Source organism: Rhea pennata, chromosome 1 (genome assembly GCF_028389875.1).
Source record: "Rhea pennata isolate bPtePen1 chromosome 1, bPtePen1.pri, whole genome shotgun sequence".
Lineage (NCBI taxonomy): Eukaryota > Metazoa > Chordata > Aves > Rheiformes > Rheidae > Rhea > Rhea pennata.
Genome location: NC_084663.1, coordinates 78,876,278 through 78,899,002, shown reverse-complemented (window position 1 = coordinate 78,899,002; position 22,725 = coordinate 78,876,278). Strand labels below are relative to the sequence as shown.

General features: G+C 41.3%; 1 protein-coding gene across 2 annotated transcripts in view; it reads right to left on the bottom strand.

Moving 5' to 3' along the window:
• The window catches only part of ETV6 (ETS variant transcription factor 6), a 141,770-nt gene that overhangs the window by 69,112 nt on the left and 49,933 nt on the right, over nt 1–22,725 (bottom strand). The gene's annotated exons all lie outside the window — the stretch shown is intronic.

The window sequence follows — 22,725 nt, the reverse complement described above, 5'->3', positions numbered from 1 at the left end:
GGAAGCTGAAATGCAGATCATTGCTAGGTTAGTGTCTATACTGCATATTTCACAAAAGTCTTTGTGGTAGAATTGGCAATTCCTAGTATATGCTAGAGCAAACTGTCAGCACAGACCATACAGAATTTTATGAAGTATAGAAGAAAATATGTAATCCACTGTAGAATACACAAGAGTCTCATGGCATAGCTTTATCACCTACAGCAACAATTATTAGTACTTCCCCCTTAGGACTACTCCTTTGACTGAATAGTAAATCTCATGCACTAGTCGTCAGAACAACTCCTGAGGTTTGGCACTGCACACACATACTTAGCTAGGTACTATTCATGCCCACTTGTGTGTTCAGTCAATAAACAGGGAAGAAGACATATTTATTCTCTCTGCTCCAACAGCTGCAGAGAGTGCATGGCCCTTCAACGCTAAGGCTCAACTCTCACGTTTATTTAATAGCTCAGATTCTTTCTTGAAATTGTGCAATTCAGCCCATGGAAATTTCCTTGTTTGCATAATGCTGTCGTGTTGATTTTGTTGGCGTTAAAACAAAATGTTGCACGATGACAATTTGAAAACTGAAAAATGTCTTCTGGTAGAAGTAAAAGGGGAGGGGTTTTTTTTATGTTAACTTCAGTAAGGCTTGGAGATCATTTTGGGTTGAACAAATTTGCAATCACAAGTCATGCTCTTCTGCACATAAGCAGTAGAATTCCCAGAGTCTTAGACACAACAGCTAGACCAGTTCTTAGAAGTTCTGGACACAGGTTAACATACGCTAAAAAACCTGAATTAGTGGCAATGGAACACGGAAGTGCAACTCTCATTCTTAGGATTTCTAATTCAGGCATAAAACTCCATCTTTAACTCATAAGTAGGGTCTGTAGAATTCCTGGAGGGCTGCCACTCATCAGTGTTTAAAGGATCATAGTTACTTTCATGGGAGACCTGACTGGCCTGCTGTAATGCTAGTTGTACCTCCTTTGTGCTTCCCTTCTTTCTTCCTCTTTCACATTGTGGCATTAAGCTGCAAAGGCTCATTACTGGCAACACAATGGCAAGAAGGCTTTTTTTTTTTTTTTTTTTTTTTTTTTTTTTTTTTTTTTTAAGTATCAGACTACTTTAGTATTTCCCAAACAGGGCCATGAAACTGTAGCTTCTAATGATACAAATAGACCCCTGGACAGTAGATGATTCAAAAAAAGCAAAACCAAAAAATATCTAGTTAACAGAACAGAATAGTTAACAGAAAAGAGCTACTTCTAACATGCAAGTTTTCATTAGTCAATGGTACGTCACCAACTGCCTTTTTCAGGAAATGTGTAATCAGGGCACTCCCTCAACTCACACTGGATTTAAAAATAATAATTATTATTTTATATGACTAACTTCCTTAGAAAGGAAATTTCCCTAAGAGAAGTATCATTTTGTGTCTTTTAGTTTTTCTCAGATACAAACAATAAGTGTTAAAGAGAGAGATTGTTTCTCTTCACTTGCTTCGAGAAGGCTAACCTGTTCATCCCCCAAAAGCATTTAAAACAGACAGTCATGGTCACATTAGTCTGACTGAGCAAAGTCAAATCTCTGACATGTAAAAGAGACACAGGAAGTTCTGATGATACTGGGTTCAAGTATTCCAGCTATTGGTCTGTATGTTTTTTGAGACTATTCTTCAGTATGAGCCTGCCCAAACTTCTGCCATTCTGCTCCACTTCCTAGGCTGTTGAACTGAGTAGATGTTCTGTGAAAAAGAGAAATATTTCCTTTCCAAATTCTAGTTTGTGGACTTCAGGGAGTATTGTGAACTCTTTCCAAGAAGGCTTTCAAAGATGACCAAATAGTAAACCTACTGTGAGTGAGCCTCGCTAGCTACACAATGGTTGCTTCTTACCCTGGGAAAAGCTTTAAAGATTCACATTGAAAAAGACTGCAAATTACTGAAGACTATGAAGAGTTTGATTATGTTCATTTTATCTGTGCCTTATGCCGAATTTTAATGCAGGTCTTCACTATTAAAAAGCTAGTGTACTGACTACTGTACTATGTCACCTAGGATTTAGCAAAGTGAGGAACATGGGGAGCTGCATCTTTTTCACCCTTTTTCTTAAACTAACACCTGTTCAAGCATTGAGAGTGGTATTTCCATAACTTCCATCAGCAGTTAAGGAGTTAAACATTTTTTTATATCGTCAGGCATAGGAATTGAAACCCCATAAATGGGTATTGTGCAAGAGAGGAAAATCATGTCCCTGATTTTCACTTTCAACCTCAAGGTCTTCCATGTGAATCCACTTTCTCACGGGAAGCAAACACAGCTTGTGTAGAGTTGTCTCCGGTGCCATGCTGAAATACTGTCACCGTGCCAGCCCAGGCACCATACCAACTTGTATCATGGCACACGTAACTCCTTCTCCCTCTGGATCCCCAAGAGATGACCCTATCTCAAAGAGAAGCTCTCCCAGAATTCACTGGAAAGCTTTGTTTTATTCTTAATTGAGTAACTCCCTCAACACAAATACATAGATATTGAGAGGAAGTTAAACACAGTCTGAGTGTTTACATTTCTTTCCTGTTAACATTGCTTGCTGCAATGGGCCTGTGATTGTAAATTACATGGAGGTGAAAAAGGAAGCATTTCAAGTGATCAGGGTGAGATCTCACTTAATAAAGTACCAGTTATGCTCATCACAGCTTACAAGGCAAAGTTGTAGCAGAATCCCAAGAATGGTTACCTGAAAGTGTTCTTTTGGTCACATATTCCTTCCTCAGCTTTTCCAACACTGAATCTGCTAAGCTTTCAAAACTTTTGCACATACTCCACACAGCACTGCAGGAGAAGCAGACAGCATAGTGAGCAAAACACCTGCAAATAGTTGGTATAAACACCATAAAAGCAGGGATTTAGAGTGGCCCGAATCAGTATAATTCAGAAGATGGAAATTTAGCTTGTTTGAAGGAAAATGAAGGTTGAATAGCAGCCTCCTATGGGTTAGACTTAATTGTCTTGCAAGGGAAGTCACAAAAACTCCATCAAAGTGGACAAGAATATAATGAAATTAACTCTTCTGCAGTGGGGGTAGATGATACCACCCCTTGCCACCTCCAGCTTCTATTCTCATTTCAAGCAGAAATATATGCTATGCAGAGGGATACAGCTGAAGGTAAGACCCTAGGATGTCACTTGTAAGAGTGAAGGCTTTAGATGGTAAGATGCAGCCTCATCTCTCCAGTCTTCCCTTTGCCCTCAAAGAACTTGCATTGTAGCAATTGTTCCTATGACAGGAAGAACTACCTACAATCTATCTGAACTCCACCACTACAATTTTTAAGCAGGTTACGTAAGTCCCCTATTGACCCACTATTGCCAGGAGTGAAATATAAAATATCCATCTTTTGCCAATCCAACAAGAGCATCTACTTGGAGTCTCTGGGCTTTCCATGTGGAAGTATAAATAATACCCTTAGAGATCAGTCATGCAATTGTGATTTTCGTGTCCTTTTTCTACCTCGTTTCCTTCCAGCACTCTTTTGATATCATGCCAAGAACAAATAGTGAGTGTGTTTAAAGCAAGATAGAAAACAGCACAAATTAAGTGTCCTCCCACCCGCATTTTACTGGAACTCACTATCATTAAGCTGAGTAGTGAGTCTGGAGTGGCATCTGATTAACAATGAAAACCTTTGTTATATTAAAAAAAAAAAAAAAAAAAGATCTTAGTGGAACTATTCTGTCCTACGTGCAGCTTAACAATTGTGCTCCCACTCATATTTCCTCCTGAGGTGGCTATGGCTGCTGCCATTCCAGGATATTACCTAGATTTCAGTTCTGAGTAGGTTAAAAGTAATTCTGTTGATTTTTTTTCTCAAAAATCTGATGGAAATTAGCTCTGTGTTCTTTGGGGGAAAGATAAAAGATTCGAAGTTCTCAATTCGGGAATAAGGAGGGCTGATAAATCACAGAACTGTCTGAGGCTGTGTCAAGTACACGAAGAAAGGAGCAGATCACTCTAGGCTAAGAAAGGGGCAGGCAATAAAGAAATGAAATTTCTTTAGGTGGAGATTAGCTGAGGAAAATACATTAGCAAGGACAGAAAGAGGAGCAATTTATGCAAACAGTATGTGGTACATTGATTTTAATCATTAATTTAATGCTATCAAAAGGTGGTGACAGCATAGAAGTCTTGAGCCCAGTATTTACCCACCCTTTATAGCTAGACTGCCTAGCACACTTCTGGGTGCCCACAGCTCAACAATAAGCTTGGCCCAGCAATAAGCTTGTTACAAGGTCCCATAAAAGACCCCATCCAAGATATGTCACCCACTTCAGGTAAATGCTAATAATTTAGTCTCTAAGCCCTTTCAGGTTGGGCAGGCATTATATCTGGCATGGAAGCCATCTCTGAGAGGCCATCCTCACCTCAAAATCTATTTCTGCAGACAACAGCACTGTAAGTAAAAATTATCAGGTGACTTAAAAAATAGATTTAAAAGAAAGTAGGTATTTCCATACTGTTCTTTCCTGCCAATTATTTCTGTGAGTCTATCTCAATTAGAGAAATTGTCTTTTTAAAATCAGCACTACTTACAGTTGTGTTTATTGTTGCCTTTAGAGTACTTCCATACAGAATTTTTACTGGTTCCAAAAAGAGAGTAATTCAAAGTGCAAGTGGCAGTGAGGACCCTTCTGCTCTGAATCACTTAAGTTTTCAACCCATTCTGGCCTGATGATGCACCTGAATGAATGCAAGAGTCTAGTACTGTATACTAGAAACCTGTTTCTCCCAGGTATTCCTGTATGCTGCAGCTCTAAGGCTGGCAGGTCTGTGGCATAGGCTTCTCAGGATAGATCCTTCCTTCCTTTCATTTGAGAAGCAGTATCCTCTTTCCCGACAGCCGTAAGGCAGTCCTGGCCATGGTACAAACATCAGATTTGCCTCCTCAATGTTGTTGTGCATGGTCTGCATGTGGTAGGGTAAGCTAATCATGCTGAACAAAGTTCTACTTTTTGGACTTTCCACTTTGCCTATCTGTACAATAAAAGGAATAATTACACATCATTACTGATGAAATCGCTTCTCAGTTTCATACTGGAGCTCTGTTTCTTGAATACCTGCATGACTATCAATCCCACAGATTTGAAATTGAGGCACAAGCCTTCAACCACGAGAAGCTAAAAATTGCCAGAGTTGTAAAAAGAAAACATATACATAAGCACACACACATGCATGTATATGTATTTATACAACGATTTGCAGTCCTTTCTATCTGGCTTATGAGCCCTTTAGGATCACCTTTCCTAGCTTTTCTTTTCATATGCCAGAAACTTGCTTTAAAAAATATAAATTAAATGTCAAATTATTTCATTGTCACATGACTCTAGCAGCTGGGTTTTTGAGAAAAGCTTCCAAAACCTGCCACACTCACTACAAAATCCTAACAGAAAGCAACGTTCTGCTGGTGATTTGACATTTCCAAATTCCTAAAACACTCTCTAAGGATAAGGCTTTCTTGACAGAACCAGGTGCATCATAATGCACAGCCATGCAGCAGATGCGGGCTAAGTTTTAAAACAGCTTCAATAACCAGCAAGACAGGAGGGACTGAAGAAAGGCCCTCTCTCACAGGGAAAAATATATAGATGCCACGCTTGTAAGCATGGCAGATCCCTTCAGGGAACCAGGTATCATTAGTGGAAAAATCCGTAAATTCTGCAGACACGGTAGTTCGGACAGAGCAAGGTGAAGTGAACTACCTGCACGTTTGCCCCCTTAGCCAGTCCCATCTGACGCAATGCCCCAAGACATCTCTTGCTAGGGACTGGCTGAATGGAAGTGGACAGGCATCCCCACTTCCTCCTCACCATGGCACCCAAGCCCTCCCTGGGCTCACACCTGGGGTCCTTGCAGCTGAGGCCAGTGCGCCTGAGCTCAGCCTCAAGCTCCTGCCCTGTGGCGATGGCAGCAAAGAGCAGGGGTGAGGGACAGTGGGAGGCAAGTGAGACTTCATGGGAGGAAGGCAAGGGGGGAAGGATATTGCTCCACTCTCAGGATGCAATTTATTTTCATTCTGCGCGGGAGTATAATGGTGCGCTGCCTGAACGCTCTCAATAGCTGTTTTGAAGTGAACCAGGCTGGTATGTCTTTAATTTATCATTTCATTATGAAATGGTTTCCCTTCCAAGAAGCCTTCAAGTCAGGAAGCTCTGTCTGCCCACACAGGAAATTCCTTTGCAGTAACTTCCCCAAAAAGGAAATTTCCCTCAGAAGTGAGCCCAGCTCATGCCTTTGAGCAGAGCTGTTTGAAGAGGCTTTGGCATGTGAGCCCCACAAACAACTCTGGCTCCCGAGTGCAGTCAGGAGGCCAGGCTCACTGGCGCTGCCTTGGCACAGGCGCACAGGGACCTCAGCGCGTTTGCAGCTTCTCCCATACCCCCTCCCCAGAGGCAGCCAGAAGACACATGCTGCTGAGTTTTTCTTCTGCTGACAGTCTCCCTGTTTGAGAGAGAGAGGCACAGGGCACACATACAGAGCAGAGACTGCTGAGCAAAAGCAGTGGAAGAGACGGGTGAACTGTGGGAGAAAAGCTTCCCAAACTCCTCCAATCTCCTACTTGGAAATCAGGGAGAAAGTGTGCATCGTATCTTAGATCTCTTCTGACTGCACCCTAAGGACTGCCCTCTGCACCTTCTGTGCATTATGGTTTTAATTTAATGAACTTTTGCAGTGAAGATTTGCAAGCAAAGGAGGAGGGAGGGGAGGCTATACGGAGAGAAGGGGGAACCGCATTTACAAAAATGAATCTCACAGACATCTTGTGAATCATTAAATGGGGGAGAGCCAAGAACATCCAAGCCAGAGTGAATAACAACATGCGACATTTTATGAAGCACCTTAGCAAAGGGGATGCAGATCAGAAGCACTGCCAGACTTCCAGTAAGTTTTTAATTTACCAGTTCCAATCACAAGCAATACTGAATAATAACTTTTTAAAAATGACTACGCCTATGAATTCAAACTGTTTGGGGCAAGAGAGGAAGCAGAACTGAAATTCATATTACACACTATATGGATGAGACAGGACCATATAAGGGGCACAGCCTGAACTGGATCTGGGACTGGATGACAACAGGAAAATGACAGTAACCCTTTGGGGGTATGTGGGAGAAACCAGTACTAGGAAAAACAGAATCGCATATGGGGGGCGATTATGATCCAGTGAAGGCCCACAGACCTTAGACTAGAGACTCTCCTCCTTTCCCCATTAAATGCTTTAAAATTTCACTTTTTTTTCTAGTGCTGCCTTTGGCATTACATTCAGTGATTCAGCTGTTGTGTAAAGAGACTTTTGTCAGAATTGCTTAAAGGCAAATCCCCCCACTTAACCTTCATCCATTGCCTCTAGCTGATGAGTTAGTTATCACCTATAAGCATCCTTTGGCATCACATACGCATATAGTATGCAAACATATCTGCTTCGATGGCATCCACACTGCTGTTACCATGTTCAGACACGACAGTCAAGTCACTGTAAATAGTTAAGAGATGGATAAAATATAAAAACTGCTGTACTGGAAAACACAGGAGACCTGTGGTTGTGGCCACATAAAAAAAAAGTACAGGGAACAGAGAAGCATAATCTTTCTATAATATATCGTCTATCTCAGTCTCTGGTAGCCTGTGGTTAAAGGATTTCATGAGCTGTGGTTGTGTCCACACCACTGCTTCTGGTAGTGACCAAATGACCTATCCATCCATAGGTTTATCCAGTTCCTTTTCGATCCATTTACAGCTTCAGCCCCCTGAAGTATCAACCTGCAATGATCTCTTTCATGTAATGATGCATCCCCATTCTTGTTTCTTTTAAGTTGCCCAATAGTTTCCTTTGATGTGCTGGAGTTACTGTTTTGTGAGACACTGTGAACAAACATTCCCTGCTCACCTTCTCAATACCTCAAATGATTTTATAACCCTGTGATAATATTTTCCCTGCAGCCCTATTTACATACAAAACTATCTTTTCCCCAAACTGAAGAGTCCAAGCCCCCTCGAGTTTCCTGGGAATGGGACAACTGGAAAGCAGCATGTTTTAGGTAGGTTCTCTATTATAGGAAAAATGACAATGTGAATGGGCCACCACCCTGACAGTCATGAACACTGGGAAGCATTGCCTTTCTCTGGAGCTCTTTCCATAGGATCCCAGGAACAAAGCAAAACTTGTTTGTTTTGCTTTTCTTAGGATACCAATTTAAGTATATTGCATCCGCACCCACAAGCACTGCTCAGGACTGAGCAAAGGTTTTTTAAACCTTGAGCTTTAGAACCTCATGAGTTTCAACTAGTGTGCATGTTACAACTCCCAATTTCTAATGATATTGGTCCAAAATTATGAAATCAGTATAAAACAGCTCATATTTGAGACTGGTGACTGATCTTTGATAAATATCTTTGCTTAATTCTGCAGTCAAGGGACATTCACAGGTTTTAATGTAAACCCATGTGAAAATGTCATAAGCTACTCACATCAATTATTGACCCAACATCTTTCCAGATATGAGATTTCCCTGTACTGTGGCCCCACATGAACACCAGAAGCTGAGCTGCTGTCTCTCAACAGGAAATTAGGAACTATTATTAAAATTAAAAAAAAAAATACTTTCATTCCAATTCCAAATGGCACTGGGAGCTGTTAATTTAGTAGATGAACATGACTTCAAGCAGTAAAGAGATGCTAGGCATTTTATTCCTACAGAGAAAGATGTTGTCCCTGCTCTTCCCAAATGTCAGGATCTATGAAACTGTGGCTGTCCTGAGACTCCTACAGACAAACTATATAAAGCACGTGTGTGATTTAGAGCTGTTAAGACACAAGTTTTCTACCACTTTAACTGCATTTTTACTACATTGACTTATAAAATGATACAGTAAAAATGCTACAGACTGGGTCCAGTCATTAAGGATAAAGTTATCAATGTGAACTATCTTTATTCATAGTGGATTATATCACTCTGATTACTTCAGCTCCCAAAACAATACCAAGACAGTGAGTGGATTTGCCTTCACATTAGCAATCTTCAGGAAGTGGCCCATAGAGTGCACTCAGTAAAAATGTACTAAACGCAGCTGATTTAGCCCCATCTACAATTTTAATTTAATCTAGAATTTGCATAGCATATATAACACTGCCAACTTTGTACACATGAGCTGATAAAATACTGACTTAAAGACCAGTCCAAATCTGGCCAGCTAGACTCAAATTCAGAGTAAATGTCTGGTGCTTATTTTATGCAGCTAAGGTTTGGGGAAGACAGCATCCAAAGCTTACAGGCGAGGGTGTTCAGGGGAGAGGTGCTTTCCACCAACTTTTGGATCATATTTTTTCTTATCATAGGCAGGAATTTCACAACTGTGCCTAAGATAAATGATTATAACATGTTAATTAATTGAAAGAAAAAGAAGGAAGAGTAATAGTGAATGTGTGCATACAACCTCTTTAAGTACTTGAGCTAGCTACTTCTTTCTGAAGGATCTGAATATCTACAAAAGTGTACAGACACATGACCTATATGAGTTAAAAAAAATTGAAACTTCTTAGTTTTGAAATAAACAACTTTTCTGAGTTAAAGGGCTTTTTGCATAAAAGTTCTTGCTGCAAATTATGGAGCACCAGGAATACCCTGTGCAAGGAGTTGTGTTCTTAGAGTTATTTTAGGCTACACGGATTCTCTCAGCACTCTCCCAAGAAAATCATAATTAAGAATGCCACCAAAACACTGAATATCCAACCAATTTGAAAGGCATCTGGATTTACTTCTTGGCGTTCTGTTGAGTTGAATCAGATGCCAAACTTTCTGAGATTCACACACCATACTGCACATATTGATAATGGTGTGGCAAGAGGCCAGCAGAAAATACCGTCTCCTTTAATGGCCCAGCGGCTTCAGGTCTGCCCATCACAAGTACTCTTCTACACCATTACTTTTGCTGTCATTCCCACTCCCACTGCTTATTTTTCATTTTGCATAATGTTAAAACTGAGAGTTTGTGTAAATATTAGGTGGATTGGGACTGTAAATGTTCCAGAGAGAGCTGTCTCTTGTTTGGATTTTGCTGACTTCTAGGCCCCCAATCCTCAACTCGACCTTGAACTTCTGCTGCATTCAACCAGTTCACCACCACCCCACATTGTGCATTGTGTTCCAAGAACAATACAAAATGGAAACAGAGAATGACCCCTGCAATTTGGGTATGCTCATTTTCAACAACTGAGAACCACTAAACAAGCTGCAGAGCAATGATGAAACAAGTGAAGAAACATATTCAACAGTGATGGTCTATGTCACCACTGCCTATTAGTATTTAAAGAAAGTATATAAAGAAATACCTGTAATAAAAAGATCAAGGTGCCTTAAACAATTACACACCCAGCAACACAGTAATGACCACCCATAGTAATGCAGCTATAAGCCCAGAGGTAATAAGACTACTAAGGAAGTTTCCAAGGAAGTGAGATATAAAGAAGTATGACACAGAAAAAAAATGGGGAACAAAGAAGTATCTGTGTACAGAGGGGTTTTTCTGACAAAATGCCTTCACTGAAGCACAAAGAGGAAGTGAAAGCCAGCAAGGAGGTTAAAAACTGAAGGAGAGAGATTGCTTGGAAGAAATCACAACGAAAGAGAGAATAGGAAGGAGGAACTCTTATACATAAAGGGGGATTTCCCCCACTAGGAAATACACAAGGACACACTCAAGCGGCAGAACTGAAATGAGTAACTGGTTTGTGGACCGGCAGGACCAGGGCGACTTCCTTCTGCACTACGCAGAAGGAGGAAGTAGAAAGGGAGAAACTCTTAGCATTGTGTAAGACCAAAGAGGCACAGTCGCTCCTTCAGCTCTCTTCCCAAAACCATGGTCCAAACAAGCAGAAGCACAGCACAAATCTACACATATACATATACACACACGTTCTGGACAAAGTCCTGGCAGCCCTACAAGCCAGTGAGAAAACCTGTTGGTATCAGCAGGCCCAGAAGGTCACTCTCCTTTTTTCACACTGCAAGTACCTATTAAGCCGGCTTGACAAACCATTTCTGGCTCGCTGCAAATGTTTTCATCGAGATTTGTGCGATTTTACACATGAGGGTAGCTCCACAGCTGTGCTTTCTGAACCCTCCTTTATTGTGACGATGATTATTATTATTAGTGCCCAGAGTGGCAGGACTTTGAGCTCCAGAGTCAGCGAGGAGGGAGGATTCAAATATCACAGACTCTCTGTGCTGGCTTGAGCTGATGGAAACGTTCTTTAAAGCTCAGCATCAAAGCATTCACTTTATAAGCTGAAGCCTTGGTTCTTGTGCCAGCAGCGACTGCTCCTCATAATTAATTAATACTGTATTAATTGTGCCTGGTCCATGGGCCTGGTGAAACTGCGCCAGGTATTCACTGAGCAAAGTCCAACAAGGACAAGGCGCTTGAGAGGCTCCGCAGGCCCGTGGTGAGAAGCGTCCAGTCCCGTGATGATGTGTCGCTGAAAGACGAAGGAGAAGGGTGTGGAGTGGTCTGCCACCAGCTGTGCCCTTGTGCAATCTGCCCAGCTCAGAGCACGAGCAGGGGGGCCCAGAAGGGGGGCACGCAGCAGCTGAGCACCTTGGTGGGGAGGATTTGGCCAGAGGTCACAAGATGCTGTGAAATCGCTGGGAAGAGAAAGGGGAAGGAGGAGGAGGAGGAGACGGAGACCTAGGAAAATTTGTGCCCTTGCCCTTCCCAGGGCTTTGACCACGTCACGCAGCACAGTTGTTGCACACAACAGGAAGGCAGACAGCCGAAGGAGACAGCGCTTCGCCATCATCAAAACCAGAGAGCAGGCTCACAGCAGAAAGAGGAGATTCTTCCAATGCCAAATGTCGCAAAGAAGTAGTTTTGTAGACACATTTCAGGACTTTGCTAGAAATACCTGTCTCTTAGCAGCTGCACGTGACATTTCTGTGCACAGGCAGATGCAGCAAAGCCATACCTGCTGTGGCATAGAGTCCAATGCTAAGGTCAAACTGCTCATGAAGGGGATTTATTAGGTGGACTCATCTCCTATAAAACAATCAAACATGTGGACACATGTACAAATTTTCAATTATAATCTGAAAGTCGGGCACAGTTGGACTGAAAGCTAACATGAAGCAAAGTTTTTGCACTATCCATTGCACCTGATTTATTCATCTCTAATTTTTTTTGTGAGTAAAGACCTATTTGTTGGCATTGTTAAAAGAACTACTTTAAAAAAAAAAAGAAAAAAACATGAAAAGTAGGACTAGTAAAGAAAATCCAAAATCAAGGACCTAGAATTAAAAATACATGAAGAACAACCAGAAAAAAAGGGGAAGATGATACAGAAAATTCTGAAGGTTTAAAGATTAATAGCACAAAATTTTCCCAGCACATTCACTATAAATCTAATGCCCAGCTATGAATCTGCTATGAGCAAATCCATAGTAAATGGAAAAAAATGCAGTTAAAGGTACCATCACCTATTCTGAGATGGTAAAGCACCTTAACAAACTAGAGAGAGAGAGCAAAGCACTAAAATGCAGGTGCATAGCAAAAACATCATGAATCCTGCTTAAAGGGAGTAACATTTACTCATGAGGAAGGCAAAATGCAGTTTATGCTTACGATATAAAATAGCAGGGTTTTCTCCTTTTACCATTTGAGAGAAAGACAAGCAGAAATAAACAGACATCTAAACTTTAAAAAATTCAATGTATTGTCTTGAAAGAATAAAACTTGAGTCACTGTGACTAGGTTCAGATTAAATTTTTAATTTGTAGATTTGGAGAGCCAACTGGTGCCAAAACTAAGATGCTGATCCTATCCTGTCCTGTCCTTTTCTTTCAGTAGTTTGAAAGAAAGGATAAACAAATGTCTCTACATTTTTAGAAAATAAAAAGGTAGCTATTTATAGCTGCATTTATTGGAGCTGCTTCCTTATCAGGAAGCATGTAGCTGGGAATTACTGTCTGCCTACATCGGAAATTCTTTCAGAGACACAAAAACCCAAAAAGGAAATTTCCCTTCAAAAATATTCTGTGTTTTTTTTGCTGCTGGTGGGTTTAAAATAAAAAGTCAGTGCTCTGACCAGGTCACAGCCCCTTTGGGAGTTCTGCTCTGCAAACAAGAAGCTTTAAGACACCTGAGGGAAGCATAAAAAAAATGCTTCTAGAGAACAGAAAGAGGGACAGTGCTGAGAACATGTAAGTTATGAAAATAAACCTTTTCTAAAGGATGCTGAAATAGTGCATTTTCAGAATCAGCACTACAGTATTTTCATCTCAACCATACATGTTCCTAGAGCTTATCCTCACCAGAAAGCATTAGCAAAATTTATCACTCTGGCAAAGAGCTGAATCCCACAGTGCTGAGAAGGACCGGCTTGCTCAGACCAGGCCTTCACTTTGTTCAGTACGGCATCAGCCCATCGTGACTGAACTCCTGTCCCCCAGTTCACTGCTACCCTCTCCAATCCCAACATGTGCACAGGGAGGCAAACTCCAAAAGCCAATGAAACTATTGCTTTTCCTTTAGGCAGGAAGACAGAGATGCCAAAAACCCTTACTGGGGTTCCATTCCTTCTGCAAGTCACAGCAAAGGCAATGCATAAAATGGGTAGAATATTGTTTTCCCTAAGGATGTGGGTCTATTTTTTTCTAGCACATGTGAGACAGTACTACAAATAATTACAAGACTCGGATAGGGAATCTGCAGCAACAAGCTGCCGCTCAGTAAATCCTCAAATAGGAAGACTGACACTGCCTGCAACTCAACACCAGGTAATTCAGAGGATTTTGCCATAGAAGGAGTCCGTCATCCTACCCCTCCCAATTGCAGCATACCCCACCTGATGCCAGTGGACTCCAAAGGCAGGAAGGCTTGGTTGGTTAATCGCTGGAGATGTTAATTTCATTTTATCTTGTCACAGCTTAATTTAACATCTTCATTTTCTCGTCTGTGTAATTGTCATAGAGCTACCTGGACCCTGCTGCCAGTGCAGAGTGGATACTTTTTTCAGTGGAGTACAGAAGTATATGGAGACAGGTGCATGCCGTAAACAAAGCAGGTGCTCACAACTATTCCCAGGGTACAATTTTTGTGTGCAAAGCCTCCTAAGCAGAGATTTTGAGCTGAGCGAGTAGTCTAATGCTTTGACTCTCAAAAGATAATCAATGGTGACTGTTTATTAACTTGCAACATCATAAACTGTATTTCTATTAAATATATGAGCAACTCAAGTTCTTAAATGCAGGTCACTACTACATTAATAGCAAGGTATGAGTCCTGCACAAAGCTAAGTTTATGTGAGAAATGGGTCACATCTGTTATAAGCATAGAGGGCTTTTTTCCTTAGATACGGTATACAAGCATAACTACCTTAACAGGAGTTGTAAATACCTGTTTATGAGCAGAAGTGTCAAGCGGAGATTTCAAATAAACTGTTCCACACCTAGAACGGAAGGTCAGTGACCAAACACACTTGATATCACTGCCTTGCCCCATTCAAACATCTTCATCCCACAGAAGAATAACATTGCACAAGCACCCAAAGCAGTGAGTGTTTCCACCTTCCGCAGGTATCTCTGGAAAATAATCTAAGAGGAGGAGGCTCTAGGTATTAGATTGGGCCTCCAAAAGTGGACAAATTTGTATTACCAAAAATTTCTTCAATTAATTTGAAGATCACTTAGTCCTTCCACTCCAGGAGTAAATTGGGGATTTGTAAAATGGATGTAAAAACTCTGCTTAACGGCGATTCTGTCATGTTACAAGTGTCAGAAAGGGTGCCAGCACCAGGGAGAGAACACAAACAAGTACAGCAAAAGCGAAACCCAGCCTCTCAAAAAGGGCATAAAATACTTGCTTTCTCTTTGCATGCGCGTGTGTGACACATTGCATTAATCCCCAGCACCTTGAAACTGCAATAGATTTCTTCTCACACATTATGTGGCCCCTCTTAAGTGCTGGGCAGTGGCATTCCATCCACACATTCGGTGGCTTGAGCTCTGTTTTTTACTACAGGAGTGGACCCGGCATGCAGGATACATTGTTTCCGCAGGGCCTTCCGCAACACTTGCGTTTTGCTGCAAGGCGCTCACTACACAATGGTTTGTTATTGCAGAGTTCCTTCATCATGGCTTATATACAGTTTCTCTTCTGTATTTTTATTAATTGTAGGGTTATTTACGAATATAGGCTCTTTACAGTGATTTTGTATCTTTAAAAAAGTGAAAGCATTTGCAACATAAAACATAAATGTAAAAATCAGACAGACACATTTGGAGATGGAAAGAGAAAAGCAAGCTAATTTTAGGTTCATCTATCTTGATAGAGTCCCTTTAAGACAAAGCTAAAAATGCTTCAAACCCAGCAATGCCATAAATGTCCTGCTGCTTTTGCTTCTTATTCCTCCCCACACTTTTCAGGGAAATTCCACAAGGGATGGGCTGCAATCCCACATTAAAGTGACACGCTCCCTTTCCCCTCCAAGCAGAGGTGAGTTTGTATTTTGCAGACAGAAAATCCTGCAGTGAAGCTTTCCAGGAGCATAACAGACTGGCTTAGCACTGGAACGGCTACGCTGCAAGCTCTCTGGGTCCTGAGACATAGGTCTCTCCCCTGGCCACAGCTGTGCTGCTTTGCAAACTCCCACTGGGATGGGAAGGATCTCGTTGTCAATACAGGAAACCGTGGCATTAACTAGGTTTAGATAACAATTGAGTAGGAAAAAAAAAAGTACTGTTCTCCAAAACACTCTGAAGAAGCAGAAACCAGTTCACAACATCGATCCTTGGCAAAGGATTTTCACACTTAATATGGATGCCTCTGCCACAGCGACTAGACAGCAATAAAGGGCTAAAAATTTTAGGATTTAAGTCATTAACTGTTTACATCAGGGGTAACACAACTAAATGGGTCCTGAGTCAGACCTTGTAAGAAGGGGCTACGTTCCCAACAGGTGATGAACAAAGACCATGCCTGGAAATGTTTAAAGCATTTCCATTAAAGGTCACAACTTCCCCCGACTGAATCAGTAATGACATTCTACTCTACCTAAGCCAACGCGTTCTAGATGAAGTTCTTCCAGGTAGAATAGCCACATCTGTATGGCCAGCAATGGGGCAAGTGAATCCAAGACCATGCTTACCACCCATACCACACATACAAATTGCTAAAATCTGTAGATGCACTAATCTCAGATGAACACTTTGGGCTGCCTTTTAAACGGGTAAGAGGTAGGTACAGAAAACCATTGTCTCCCTTCTTCATCCCATCTGCCTAACCTAGCAACAAGATGAAATCCATAATCATAATTGTAAAGGAGCCAGGCCCAGTCCCTTCACCAGCATTGACCAAAATAAAGCACAAAGGCTGAGAGAATAGCTAGCTAGGATTTCGCAGTCCAGCCAGCTTGTCAATAAATTATTATGGATTGCAAATTTTGCCTAAAGACCAGAAAAGAAATGTGCCCTGCTTTGGTAGGCAGTCTTACACAGAATGAACAGATTTGCCATACCCTCAATAGCTTATGATCTAAACATGCAAGAAAAGTCCATAGTGGGAGGAAAAGATTCAACATACAGAGTAAACAACTGAACAGTACAACTGGGCTGTAGCAAACAGCACTACCACTCTAATTAGATTTGTTTCCTCTTCTCAGTGGATATGGGTTGGTTAGGAAAGAAATAGCTTTTCAAAGAGAAAATGAAGTGTAAGGTAAAAAGAAGATTAGGAGAAAATGCAAGTATATGAAGGACAGTAAGAGGGAGGAATAAGACTGAAGTGGTCAGACTACCAGAGAAGAGCAAAGAAGGTTCTGGAAGGTCTGGAAGAAGGCAATCATCTGAGAGAGAGGCCAGTCCAGATCCTACTAAAAATCAGAGGAAATTTAATCACTCACTTCAGTGGGACTAGGATTAGTCTCAGTCATTAATTTAACATTCTGGCCATCTCTCACACTCCCTTTGTCTTATGCAGCTTTTATTTTCCCTGTATGTGCGTCAGTCAGTTTTGTTCCACAAAGATCCTTCCAAAGCAAATATTTTTATTGCTCACTGCTCTAAATGCAGCTTAGGGTGAAGGACTTTTTTCCTCATCTCACTACATACTTGCAGTTCAATGCATTGAATATTCTAGTAACTAAACAACAATATGCTTAATGCTTGGAAATGACTTTTCCAGCTGCTAGCCAAAATTGTAGAATAATTAACAGGTGCCAAAGGATTATTAAAAGGAGTAACATAATTAATAGATAGTATATAGAAAAAATGGATCCTTGGCAACTGTGACAATGGTGTTGTCTCCTCCTCCTTCTCTTAATTGTTTCCAGCATTCCTTTAAAAAAATGAAAACAGATGCCCTTAAAGCCAATGCATATAAGCAACAATGCATGATCAAGAGCAAGAAACACCAGGAACTGTTTTCAGCTCTGCTAAATGCCTTTTATCTAAAAGAACCTGCCCCATTGAGCAGCCTTTCAACAGCTTGCTCTGCCATACTGCTTGTATGCAGATTTATGACTTTCATGGAGGGCTTCTTTCTGGAGGGTGGTACGGCTAAGTTCATAGAAGATGTAGAACCAATACAGAGCCACTGTGTTGGTCTCCACAGAGTCAGAATACCAAATACCGATATAAATAGGCAGGCAGAAATATGCTATGAAGCGCCCACTAGAAATGAAAGCCTTTCTTTAACACAATCTTTGTAGAAAATCAAAATTCCTTTCTGTCCTCATAACAGGGCAGTAAGTGGAACAGACAGTAACTACAAGGGACCCCGAGACATTGAGATAAAGCAAGTGATCTAACTACTTATATGCAACCAGATCTGGATGCTCTCAAGTTCATCAAAATCAGCTGCAGCCTGGAAAGTATCCTGGACTGGAAACCAAAGAGTAGAGCCTAGGCTTACATATGAAATGACAGGAAGCTGCAACTACTCCAACAATTTAACAGATAGGTCCTTACTTTTCCCCATCACCACTACCAAAAAAAAAGCAAGTGCAGTCAAGAAGATGACAGCATTGCATTCCTGATGTAAAAGTCCTTCCTTGTGAGGTGATGCAGGTACATGAGCATCTAGACCGTGTCGTTTGATTCTGAACATCAGCTAAGGTTGCTGGGGATTCAGAGAAAAGCAACAGCAAGAAATGTTAGTTGCTGCCCAGAGCAGCTGCCCAAGTTGATGCATACAAAAAAGTAAGTACAACATGGCTTGCTACAACAACAGGCTGCAGACATATGAAGAATGCCAATATTAAGGACAAATTAGGCAAGAGGAAGAAATGAATCCTTCTTCACAGTTTTATCAGGAGAAAATACTGTGAAATCTTTGCCTGTGAAATAGTGTCCATCTCCCTGCACAAGACACACACACAGTCCCAAGGGAAGATGCCCTTGAGATAAAAATCAGACTGCACAAAGTCACAGAAATGCATAAGGTAGAATGCTGTTGCACTGGCAAGGGCATGGACCAGAGCATGCCACAAGTCTTTCCTCAGCACTGTCATTTCTCCACCTCTTGTTGATAAAGCTTTATGTTCAAAGAGGCAGAAAGAAAATCATGGAGCCTTTAGCGTATAATTACAGTTGCTGTTGTGGGAGAGAGCAAAATACCTTATTTTCATATTGCATATTACAAAAAAGGGGAAAAAAATCCCTCTAATTCAGTGCACATTAAAAGGCACAGGGAAGGGTTCTCATAATCATCTCTTTTAAATGTTGTACCCTCTATCCAGTTCGAAGAACTTTTTACCACAAGTTATTGGCCAAAACACCAAATTAGTAACCAATGACATTGTATCAGACCAGACAAAAAGGTAGTTTTTAATGAAAAATAGAGAACTAAGTTTTCTCTGAGAAAAGGGGTATGCAAATAGTTTTAGGGCTTCCAAATTACAGTAGTCTCCATTATCACAGTATCTGGCAGTCACTTAACTTATCTGTGCAAAATTTAAGAGTCTTTGTACTCCTGTTATTTTCATTTTACAATGGCGAAACCAAGACAAAATATCCAAGGTCACAGAAGGCACCAAGGACAGGGCCTTGTGTGAGAGCTGAACTTGCTTCTCCTGATCCTCCGCCACGACCTCAACTTCCCAAATGCCCTACTTGATGTTAGTGCAGTCTGCTGGGGATCAGATACGCTGCAGAGCTATCACAACATACACACTAGGGACAAGATGAAAATTCGAGATTGCTGTGCTTTCTGCCTACATACTTAAAACAGAGGAAAACATGTTCTCTAACTTCCAGTTAATAAGTTATTTACAACACTCCAGTACTCGGTTACTAGAGAAGTAGCAGATGAGTATGTTTATAAGTACAGGGCAAAAGTCCCTTACAGAGAAGTACAGTATCAGAGAAAGGTGGGTGTTATCAGAAGATGACCCTCACTATTCTAGATCTTTGAAGTTAAGACTGATTACACACTTCTATACTACAGGAATAGAGCAAACTAGAATCAAAGTAGTCGATTAAAACAAGGAAGTGTGCTAAGGGGAAAAGTCTCTTCACATCTCATTGCCAGGAAGAGGAGGTTCTCTCTATACTGACCACGGAGAAGGAGTGCTCTGTATGCTTATAGTAAAGAGGGATCTGCATTCCACTCTCTTAATCTTTGCATTTCTTATTTGTTCCAGTCTCTGGATCAAATCTGCTTGGCATAGCTGAGACCCATTTGTTCATCAAACAGTGAGGAATGATTTATTACAGGAAAGGAAATTGCTCCACTGATCATCCTGATACTATTGGCTATTATCACTTTTAGAGTGCTATTAAAACACGAAAAACAGTGAAATTCTAATAGGAAGTCATAAAACACTGTCTGAATCCACAGAGCCCACTCTTCGTGTTCATGAGGGACGTATGTTTCTAATTCTACCTTCTTCTACTTTATTGATTGCCTCTAGAATGGTAAAAGCAATGCTTGGGCTGACCACTGCTTTCAGCTACATCTGTCTGTAGGATACTTGGAATTTTTGAGTCAGCAGAAATGAAAATTTAAGGTTCAGGCCTGAACTCTACCTTTGTTTTGGTAAATGCCATCAGAATCTCATGGAAATAGAGACTGACTGGAGGGCTACTTGGCCATCAGCCCTGTGTGTGGCTGCAAAAACTTACTGCATCTCCCTGCTGCACTGCAGTGAGTCAGGGTTGAGGGAGGTTATCACTTCACCTAACCAACAAAAATCAAAATAAGGCCGGAACAAAACAAAATCTCAGATTTAAAAGCCCTCAGACTTTGGGGATCTAGACCCAATCCTAATACCCAGTACCACAGTCTGAACTACAATTTAGCTACTTTGCCTGACTTTCAAGGCAGTTCAGATTTAGGCCTGAAGCTGTCTTTGAGATACATCTTAACAGTCCATGCAGAAATTGCACAATCCCATGTTCATACCTTCTGAACCTTATGATGTGAGATCCAAAAGGCGCTTATTTATTTCTGTATCTGGTATTAGGAAGACCATTCCTGGAACACTATCTCCAGGTCTGTTGTTCCCACTTTAAGATATTTGAAGTGGGAACAGTTCACATGAGATGATACAAACAGAATTTGAAATATGGAAGCTATATAGAAAGACTGACAGGCTTAGAAAGCTCTCTGCCTATCCAGTTTAGCCAAGAAAAGGTTAAGAAGTCCAAAAGCACCTTATCAAGAGTAGTCTTTTGACAATATTTAGCAGGAAAGGTGATAATGAGATCTAATAGTTGGAAACTGAAGCTTGACTAATTCAAACTATAAATAGGGCACTTAAAAAAAAAAAAAGGCAAATAGCGAGCATAATTAAGCATTAAAGGAACTTATCTGGAGACCTTGTATCTTTCCCATCACTGAAGTCTTTATATGAAGAGCAGAAATCTTTCTGTGTAACATGCTGTAGCTCAAGCAGTTTACAGGCTCAAACACAAAAGTTATTGAGTGAAGTTCTGTAACTCAGGATATACCAGAGATCTTTTTAGGCATCCATAATGGTCTCTCTGCCCTAGCTATGAATCTATATACTTCAAAAAATGATTTTAAATGAGACAACATTTGGATCAATAATTACTACATACTGAGCTACAAATATTATCCTGCTATGGACTACAACTATTAAGGCTATGTGAATGTTCCTCATATTGTTTATGATCTGAGATACTGACTGTGGAAGAATATTCCACAGATGTTTAATGATTAATCTTCTATGTTTTTACACTACAGCAAGTCAGACTGGCATGGAAATATTACTGGGAAGGAAGCCTCCTTGCAAATTTTAAAAAGTGCCAGTCAAAAAAAATCAAGGCAAAAGGTTGAATCACACCTATAAACCATTGCCTAAAAAGCTTTCACTGGAAGAAAACCTTCTGAGCTTCACACTTCCTCTAGCATGCTGACTAGCTGATGTTGGTAGTGTAACATGGTACCCCCTCCCTTTCATAGCAAGGGTCTCTGCCATCCAATCTTGTACGTCTGTTAGACCCAGCAGGGAAGGTAAAAAGTAGATGGAAAATCAGCAACGATCTTAGGTATGGAGAGAACAGACAGTAGCTCCAGAGCAGAAGTAAATGAAAGATGAATTTATTCACTACTGACTAAAGTGATGAGGGGAAAAAAAATGTCTCTGGGGTTGAAACCCACAGAGCAGAGAGAAACTGCTTCTGTGTTGGATTGTTAGTCCAAGTTTTGGTCAGAAGCATAAAAATGCACTATGGCAGCAAGTACTCACTGGGCTGGAGAAAAAGGCCAGCAGCCATGAGCACTGGCAAGCTTCTGGGAACTCCAGGACAGCAAGGCAGTGGCAGACCCAGTTCGTAATGCTACATGTTTGCTTCGGAAAGCGCATCAATGGTACGACATGAGCTATGTGGCAGCACAGAGGCAGAAGAGAGCAAGAGGCAGCAGCAGGAGAAACCAGGACTGCACAGACTGCCCTGTGGGCAAAGAGTGACCTTGTGGCAGTTTAGGTCACCAGCCAGCAACGGAGGGAGCCCAGCACTGCAGCAATGCTGGGAGAAATCGGCATCCAGAAAAGGAGTGTGCATAGAGGACAGCTGAGGACCCGAATGCCTGATGATAAAACATAGTCATTTTTTGGAGAAAGATTGCCTGGCAGACCATTGATTTTCTGAAACCCCAGACCCATTTGTCAGCTGGCACCACGCAGAGCTGCATTTGCCCCTGGCCCTGTTGCTCCTTGTATGACAGGTCACATAGGAATGTGACACCTCACAAAAGTTCACTTAAAATTCTTGGTTTACACCAGAAACATTTCCTTTCTAAAAAGGAAAATTCCACTCTTCCTCATTCCCATTCTGCCTCACTAATTCACCTCTTGCTGGCCAATAGCCCTTGGCCTTTCCTATTCTTCAAACACTATATCACGCCAGCAAGGAAGTGCCTGGCTCTCACCTTGCCCTCAGCTCCAGTTTTAGCTCCAAGGTCAGTGAAGTGCCCTTCCACCTTTGCAGCATCTTTTTGTATGTAGCTGAGCTCCTTCTTCCTCCTTTGCCTTTCCATACGCCTGTCAGCATACAGGCTCCACAGTAAAGAGCCTGGGCATCAGGAGCATTTAATACTGAGACTCAAAAGCAACCTGAAGAATAGCCACAGCACAACCACTTGCCACAGTCTATGAAACTGGGCCCGTACGCCATAGCACAGCACTGAGCAATTCCTACAACACAGATGGGGCCATCGTGCCTCCCAT